Genomic DNA, 9,078 nt, shown 5'->3' with positions numbered 1-9,078 from the left:
GCAATCCAATGTATGTACAGAGTTTAATAAAGTCTCCCACAGGAGGAATAAGCTAATTCAGCATAAACAAATCCACACTAGGGAGAAACCTTATTAATGAATAGAATGTGACAAGGGATCGATCACAAAACAAAATGTAATATATCAGAATGTTCACACAGGAAAGAAACTCTATAAATGTATTGAATGTGACCATGCATTCATAAATGGAGTGCTAACTCGACATCAAAAGTCAACCCTGAAGACCGCACTGAATTTAGCAAGGCATGTATTGGCAAGGGAGAGTTACCGCATCAGAAAGTCCCCACTGAGAAAAATCTATATGAATCTACAGACTCAATCAATGGGTATTGAGTGTGGCAAATCATCCGTGAGGTTTTCAAGGCGCTGGGTGAGGAATTGTTGTCCGGAGGGGCCGATCAGTTAAACAGCCAGGTCTTCAGTCCTTTTCAGATTCAGTGATGAGGCAGATCTCAGGTGCAGGGGGAGTTCATTCCAGGTCTTTGCTGCCAGGTGGGAGTAACGGCGGCCTCCGTGCCGGGTGATTTAGACTCTTGAAGTTTAAGCTAGGAAGAGGGACTCAGAATGCAGGTGTCTGGAGGGAAGCCATCTAAAGATCTTGCGGCGCATGTGCATTGTAAGGAAGCAAATGATTGAGATCATGTTGATTTGCTTCTTCATAGAGAGCTTGTTGTCCAGGACAATGCTGGAGTCTCGGGCATGGACGGTAGGGGAGGGGAGGAAGCCAGATTCTGCTTACCCCAATGCGTTGCTTCAAGGAGATGCGTGGTTACTGAAGATGAGGACTTCTGTCTTGTCCGTGTTCAGTTTTAGGCAGTTGTGCTTCATCCAGTTGGTGATTTTGGCCGGTCACCTATGTGAGATGTCTCTGGAGGTAGTGAGGTGGGTCTAGTCGGTGTAGAAGATGACCTTCAGCCCGTGCGAACTGACAATGTTGGCTGGGGTTGTCATGTAAGTGTAGAAGAAGGGGGGGCTAACTGGTTTGGCTTTGTTTTCTGTAGCGTTGTGCCCTGTGATGGTGAAGTGGACAATGGAGTGGTCAGTCCAGGTGAGTTCTGTGACATGGTGGTACTTGATTGTTTCACTGGAGATGAAGATGGAGTCAAGCGTGTGCCCTACGATGCGCGTTGGGTCGATGATGAGTTGGATGAGGCCGATGTTGCTCATGCTTTCTATAAGGTTGTCAGTGCTGGCATCGCTCAGGTGTTCCATGTGGAAGTTGAGATCTGCTAAGAATATGTAGTGTTCGGAGGCAAGGGCGAGTTGAGTGATGAAGCAAGGAATGGCTATGCAAAACTCGGGGCGAGTTCCTGGAGAATGTGACAAAGTTTTCTTAAAGAAGTAACCGTATGAATGTACAGAAAGTGACAAGGCATTTATTAGAAGGGAACCGCACAGCCACTGTATCATAGGAAAGACCACCCTGGGGAGGAACCATATAAAGGGCCCAGGGTATGCCCAGACGTGGGTCCCGGGCTCCCTGTGCACTGGATTGAAGCTGACTAATGAGGGTTGATACCCCGAAACCGGTCCCAGGATGCTTGTTTCTTGTCCAGGGAGGACCTGGCTTTGCAGTTCGAGCTGGATTATTCCCATGAGGAGCAAAGCCAATGGTTTGCATATGGCAGGGTCTAAACTGGCGTGGCATGGTGAGCAAAATAATAATGGATTTAAACCAGATCTCTTGAGTGGGGGTGAATGTTTGATTCATTCCAAATTCCGTCTATCATTTGTGCTTCTTTTGGCTACGTATATAAGCACAATGCAAATTTGAAACCAGCAACAAAACGCAAGAGACATTTTAGCAATTTTATCAACTCTATGCCCGCATACTTAGATTGAGGTGGTCTGCGATGTCACTGCTGGTTGTGGTGACGGGATGACACATCCAGTGATGTGTCCTGTTTACAAAGCTGACTCATTGTCACTAAGCATCTTGACTAAGTCCTTTTCCTGTTCCAGAGTCTACTAAATTAAACTGTCATGACAAATTCATCAGCGCTGTACCACGCTCTTCTCCGACTGGGCTCCCACCAAGTAACAATGATTATAAACATAATACTACTAAACTGTATGGGCCCATTTGGTGACAGAAGAGCCACGGTGGGAAGTATACAAAAATAAATCCTCAGTCATTGAATGGACAGAAGGGGCAATTGATAGGTCAGTGTTTCACCATCCTGAAAATATTGATACTTGGATAGAGGCTATAAAAAAACTGTTTGCTCCGCTTTACTTGTTTATGAAAGGCTAACTGTTAATTCCACGGTGATCAAGGCTTCACTCGAGCAGGATTTATAAAGCGCGGCTAATCGCCCAATAGGGTATCCAGGCGCTTGCAGGTCCTGTACGCTGATTCAAACACCCAGGTATTGAGGACTGTTGGACGTGGCCCTTTTTGCAGGGTTATCTCCAAACCTTTTGCTTCTTCCTCCTATTTTTTCCTGACCTGTTGTTGGTTTTAGGACTCTGAGCACTTTACCACTGCTAATCAGTGCTAAAGTGCATGTGTTCTCTGCGTAAATTGTTATTATGTTTGGTTCTTCCTGATTGGCATATTTTGATTTACTGGTCAGTTCCTAGTAAAGTGCACTGGGTGCGCCGGGGCTGCTAAATCAAATACTACTAGTGGGCCTGCAGCACCCACATGAATAGCCCTAAAAAGATGTATTGGTCCTGCCACTGCCATGCCTGTGCGTAGTTTGCTAACTGCCATGTCAACTTGGTAAGTGCACCCACTTGCCAGGCCCTAACCTTCCCTTTTCTTGCATATAGGATACTCTTATGGTAGGCCCAAGGTACCCCCCTGGGCAGGGTGCAGTGTATGTGAAAGATAGGACATGTACTGATGTGTGTAACATGTCCTGATAGTGAAATAATGCCAATTTCATTTTTCACTATTGAAACGCAATCTTGCCCCATAGGGCAGAATGGGGAATGCTTCCTCAGTCGCTACGGAAGTGGCTATATTGGTTAAACAAGGCTTATGGTTTAGGCCTGTGGACACGTTCTGTGATGAAGAGGGCCGGTGTGGTTGTAACATTTTACAAGCATATGTTCCCATAGGGATAATATAGAAAAATAAAGTTTAGGCTCTCTGAACTCCGAATTTAATAACACATCTTTTACTAGAGATGGTTTTTAAATTGTGTGTTTGGAAATGCCACTTTTAGAAAGTATTGGTCGAAAAGGGGTTACGTCCTAATGTGGCCAGATGGGACGTTATCAATTTTAGACAAAAAGGAATCCGGCCAATTTGTTTAAAAGTGATCTGCTGTTTATTCAAGCAGGCATAGGAACCAATATACACGAATAATCTTGGTTCTGGCTTAATTGGTTTGCAAAAATGTAAACATTTGAAATCTTTACATCATTATTATCATGCACGCCTGTACATAGAGTGATACACTTTGCTTTTTACATAGTTCTTGAACAATAGCAATACACGCAATAAGAATATAAACATTCAAAACAGTGCAAATAAAGTCACCTAAGTTAATGAACGAATAACTGAACAATCAATAAAGTTATAAGCATTCAAAACAGTGCAAGTAAAGTCACCTAAGTTAATGAACGTATTACTCCAGTCTTAGAATTTACTGAGGAATAACCTCACAGAACTCTCTTAACAAGATTCTTTTTTTAAATCTTTTTCTAGGGAGAGTTGCTGGCCAAGGGGATAAAGCTTAAAGTCAACGGGGTTGAAAACTTTATTGAGTATCCCTTTCGTGACTTATGGGCAATGTTTAATCAAATTCCCTCATGGATTGTTTGTGGAACGGTACCAACGCGTTGCAAATCCCTGTCTAAGTCAAGGGATTATTATCAGGGCAATGACGCATTGTAATCTGTAAAAATATCAAATTTTTAAAAAAGGAGATCAGTACTTTTAAGGACCGTCTCTTATTATTGTAACCCTCATTATCTCAAGGAATTGTGGGTGGTACCTGAAATGTTTGGGTTCTACTTGTACGTAAATTTCTGAGGCAGCCGAGGAAAAGAAATGGAGGCACAAGCTCCAGATTTTGGAAAAATGATTAACCCCCACATAACACGCATGCATCTCCGGAACTAATGGATGACACACACCTTAGGCCTAATGAGGTATGCAGTCACCAGTCGGGCCTTGTGGTGGTCATTCACCCCTCACATTACAGGCAAGCAACCTAGCCCTTCATCCAGAGCTTTCCCCAGTCATGTTTTGTGTCTGCAATTTCGGAAGCCCCCTCTTCCTGCTAAGCTTTTCTGTCAAATCAAAACTATTTGATCAGAAGTATTTCTACCATCAAAACCCTGTGTCACCTGTGTTCTAGTAATAGTCTCCCACACAGCCCTCCCAACAAACCCCTACCCACATTGTATGAGTAACCTTAGCAGAGCTTTACAGTCTAGTCTCAGGGTGGCTAAACTGGCATCTATCACATTGACTGAAGTGATGCTCCGTAGTGTTAGCTATAACAGCAGTGTTAGAATACTGTCCTTCTGCATATCAATGAGAGATATAACTTGTGTAGGAGAGTAGGATCCGCACTTATGTTGCCCCCACTTTTTTTCTGATGTTCACACTGGTTTCTGGCTATAGTCTGGCTGGGACCCTGCTAATCGGGGCCCAAGCCTCTCTGTTCTCTCTAAACAACTTGGAGTGCATATTAGATGCACTAGTGATTGGATACTGTGGTACCTTATGAGCCCCTAGTATATGGTACCTTAGGTACCAAGGGCATAGGTACATCACAGGCCTACCAGGGGCTGAAGCATGTATTATGCCACCCCTGGGAAGCAGACTAAATCTGACACCACAGGCCTGCTACTGCAGCCTGGGTGAGGTAGTGTTAGCACTCCTCACTGAGATATAGGTTCCCTATATCTCTCCTTACACACACACATATAAACCTATCAGTCACCCCTAAGGCAGGCCCTATCAATCCTGAGGGCAGGGTGCTTGGTTTCTATGTGAGGGGGTGCCTCTGCCTGAGCAGGGCCCCTCTGCAGCTCTCAGAGTCCATTCTCTGTGGCTGTTTGTGGATGCGGTTAAACCATATACTCTTAAGTGCATTATAACCTCACAGTTAATGCTAACTTTGGGATGGCTGCATCAAAACATGTCGTGTTTGGTGTCAAACGCTTTGGAATCATACCCCGACACCAGTAACTGATGTGGGAGTATGATCCCACCCTTCTAGAGGGATAGACATGTACCTACTTTGGAAACACGGAGAATCCTGAAGAACCCTGGCATCACAAAATGGATGCCACCAGCACAGACACTGGGCTGCCCTCCTGCTGCTGACCGAAACTTGCAGTGGAGGAGGCCCAACAATAGGCATCCTGTCACAGGGAGGTGTCACCACCTCCCAGACAGGATTTAGTGTATTGGGGCTGGGTGGGTGCACTCCTAGAGTTCTTTGAAGTCCTGCACTGGGGGAGCAGTAGGCTACTTTGTGCATATGCTAGCTCAAACTGGTTCATGGGCTACCTGCCCCTGCTCTGGCACAAAACTGGACAAAGGGGAGTGGGTGTAACCACCCACTCCCCTGACCCTCCCATAGGAGGGGTCATAGAGCTAGTCCCTCCCTTCCTTGTAGTATAAGTTAGGAAACCCTTGCCATTGCAAACTAGATATCCCTGGATGATGCTCTGAAGAAGAATCCTGGACCTTCGATGTTCCACTATCTTTGGAAGACTGAAGAATCTCCCTTGGAGTCGAGGAGTGACTTATGAGGCCCTAGTATATGGTACCTTAGGTACCAAGGGCATAGGTACTTCACAGGCCTACCAGGGGCTGAAGCATGTATTATGCCACCCCTGGGAAGCAGACTAAATCTGACACCACAGGCCTGCTACTGCAGCCTGGGTGAGGTAGTGTTAGCACTCCTCACTGAGATATAGGTTCCCTATATCTCTCCTTACACGCACATATAAACCTATCAGTCACCCCTAAGGCAGGCCCTATCAATCCTGAGGGCAGGGTGCTTGGTTTCTATGTGAGGGGGTGCCTCTGCCTGAGCAGGGCCCCTCTGCAGCTCTCATAGTCCATTCTCTGTGGCTGTTTGTGGATGCGGTTAAACCATATACTCTTAAGTGCATTATAACCTCACAGTTAATGCTAACTTTGGGATGGCTGCATCAAAACATGTCGTGTTTGGTGTCAAACGCTTTGGAATCATACCCCGACACCAGTAACTGATGTGGGAGTATGATCCCACCCTTCTAGAGGGATAGACATGTACCTACTTTGGAAACACGGAGAATCCTGAAGAACCCTGGCATCACAAAATGGATGCCACCAGCACAGACACTGGGCTGCCCTCCTGCTGCTGACCGAAACTTGCAGTGGAGGAGGCCCAACAATAGGCATCCTGTCACAGGGAGGTGTCACCACCTCCCAGACAGGATTTAGTGTATTGGGGCTGGGTGGGTGCACTCCTAGAGTTCTTTGAAGTCCTGCACTGGGGGAGCAGTAGGCTACTTTGTGCATATGCTAGCTCAAACTGGTTCATGGGCTACCTGCCCCTGCTCTGGCACAAAACTGGACAAAGGGGAGTGGGTGTAACCACCCACTCCCCTGACCCTCCCATAGGAGGGGTCATAGAGCTAGTCCCTCCCTTCCTTGTAGTATAAGTTAGGAAACCCTTGCCATTGCAAACTAGATATCCCTGGATGATGCTCTGAAGAAGAATCCTGGACCTTCGATGTTCCACTACCTTTGGAAGACTGAAGAATCTCCCTTGGAGTCGAGGAGTGACTCCCCTGCTTGGCAGGCACCAAAACTTTGAATCAACGGTCGCAAACTTTCCCGCTCCCGCCGGAGTTGAAAGTCCCTGCAGCCCCGGAAGTGGATTTCCTGACTTCTCCGAGGCCATCGTGAGTCCCCAGCGAAGCTGAGGCATGTGGACCCCATGAGTGACGAGGAACTGCAATACCTGGGTACCGGGCACTATTTTCTAGTGCAACCCCTACACGACGTTCTACGAACTTGTGCATTGGACCACGTGTGTTCCAAGCCTCAAGCAGGATTTCCACCGAAGATCAGAGGCCTACCTTGTCCCGAGTGACCGTGGGCTCCTGTTGAGTGAATCCCCCCGAGGCGTCTTCGCGACCCTTTGCCGGTTGGCTTGTGGGTCCCCAGAAGACTTTTCTACAAAACCAAAGGGCTCCCCTGGTTGCTCCAGGCCTGCCCTGACTGACCCTCGCTGGGTGAGTCCCTCAGACCCTTTACACTTTCCACGAGACTTGCTGTTACGAAGGCTTGTTGGCTCCAATCTGGTCACCGACACCGCAGTAAGCTGCAGACTTTGTGGGACACGCTGAATCCAGCTCCTGGTTGTCGTTGACGCCTCCTGGACCTCGTGGCTGAAGAGTCAAGATACCCATGATCACCTGAAATCACCCGACGACTGTGAGCATCCAGCTTCCTGGCCCCGGGTCACTGGCAAGTGAGTTTGAACACGGTCTCCTCTGCTTTCAGGTCTTCTTTCTTCTGAATCCAGCTTCGGATTCCACCGGACACTTCTTCTGTCTTCACAAGCAGCAAGTCTTCTTTGGCTCCCATTGAAAACGACGCCGCGACCCGACACCAAAAGACACCTATGCACCCGGCTTCCCTGGGTGAGGTAACTCCTGCACTACGGTGCTCCTGTGTGTGTTGGCTCTAGAACTACTTACCCTGTAAGTGACTTGGTTGTAGACTCTCTCGAAGTATCCTAAAACTTTAAAATTCCAACCACGACTTGCTCCATTGAAGTCTATTGGGATCCGCGTCTGTGTTCTCACACTGCATGCGTCTCCCGTGGGTCCTTTACTTACCTGCATTGGGGGGATTAGGGAGGCCCCAGCGCTTCTGAAGGCCCTAGACCTTGTCCCTTCTCAAGTCGATATTCCTAAACCTCTTTTTTAGTGTATGGTCTGGTACGCCCCTAGGGCCCCAGCCATATTTGTGCTTAACTTGTTGTGAAACGTTGATTTGTGCATATGTTCCTGACCTCTAATCTCATAAAGAGATTAGTAGAGTGTGTCTAGTAATAAATAAATATATATTTTATATATATACCTGTGTGGTGTCCTTTCATTTGGTAATTCAAGAGATTCTAAGGTAAAACAAGCTGCTTTACATTCCTCAGAGACTTAGCCTGAAGGCTGCTCTCCACAGCTACCACTAGGATAGCTTTCTTTAAAAGGTTGTCTTAAACCTATCTACCATAAGAGTCGAATTGTACTGGTGAAGGTGGCCACTTTTACTAGTGACCAGCATATACCAGGCCAATTTCTCACAACTTGTCTTGACACTGTGAGTGGTTATTCAAGGATTAGTAGCTGGTGAATCGTGGGCAGGGGAGACCTTTTCTAACTCTCACACTGGTTGAGTGCCTCCCTCTTTTACATTTTTTAAAGCATGAGAGCAAGCCTCAAACGTCCCTCTGCCGACCCATGAGAACTCAAAAAATACTGGCCAATCTCCCTGCTCTCATTCCCAGCGAAGGTACTGGGAAAGATAATCAACAATCAACTCATGAGTCACCTGGAGCAGAACCAGCTACTCGACACCTCCCTATTGGCTATCAGCTACGAAACCGTCCTGATAGCAGCCACTGATGACATCCAAACCCTCTTCGACCAAGGAGAAACGGCAGCTTTGATCCTCCTTGACTGCTCAGCAGCTTTTGACACCATATCCCACCACACACTGATCGAAAGATTCCACCACATCGCTATCCAAGGAGACGCGCTGAGAAGGAACACTTCCTTCCTCACCGGAAGAACCCAGAGGACCCACCTCCCACCTCTGAACCCAAGGATATCACCTGTGGTATCCCCCAGGGCTCTTCCTTAAGCCCCACACTCTTCAACACATATTTGACCCCGCTGGTCAACATCGTCAGATCCCACGGTCTCAAAATAATTTCCTACGCAGGCGACACCCAACTCATCCTCTCACTCACCGATGTCCCACCACCACCAGAACCAACTTCCACAGATGTATGACAAACATCGCTGACTGGATGAAGAAAAATTGCCTGCAGCTAAACACAGACAAGACGGAAGTATTGATCTTTGGCA

This window comes from Triturus cristatus, chromosome 6 (assembly GCF_964204655.1).
Source record: "Triturus cristatus chromosome 6, aTriCri1.1, whole genome shotgun sequence".
Classification (NCBI taxonomy): Eukaryota; Metazoa; Chordata; class Amphibia; order Caudata; family Salamandridae; genus Triturus; species Triturus cristatus.
The sequence above is the reverse complement of the archived record's forward strand: the minus strand, read 5'-3'. Positions refer to the sequence as shown.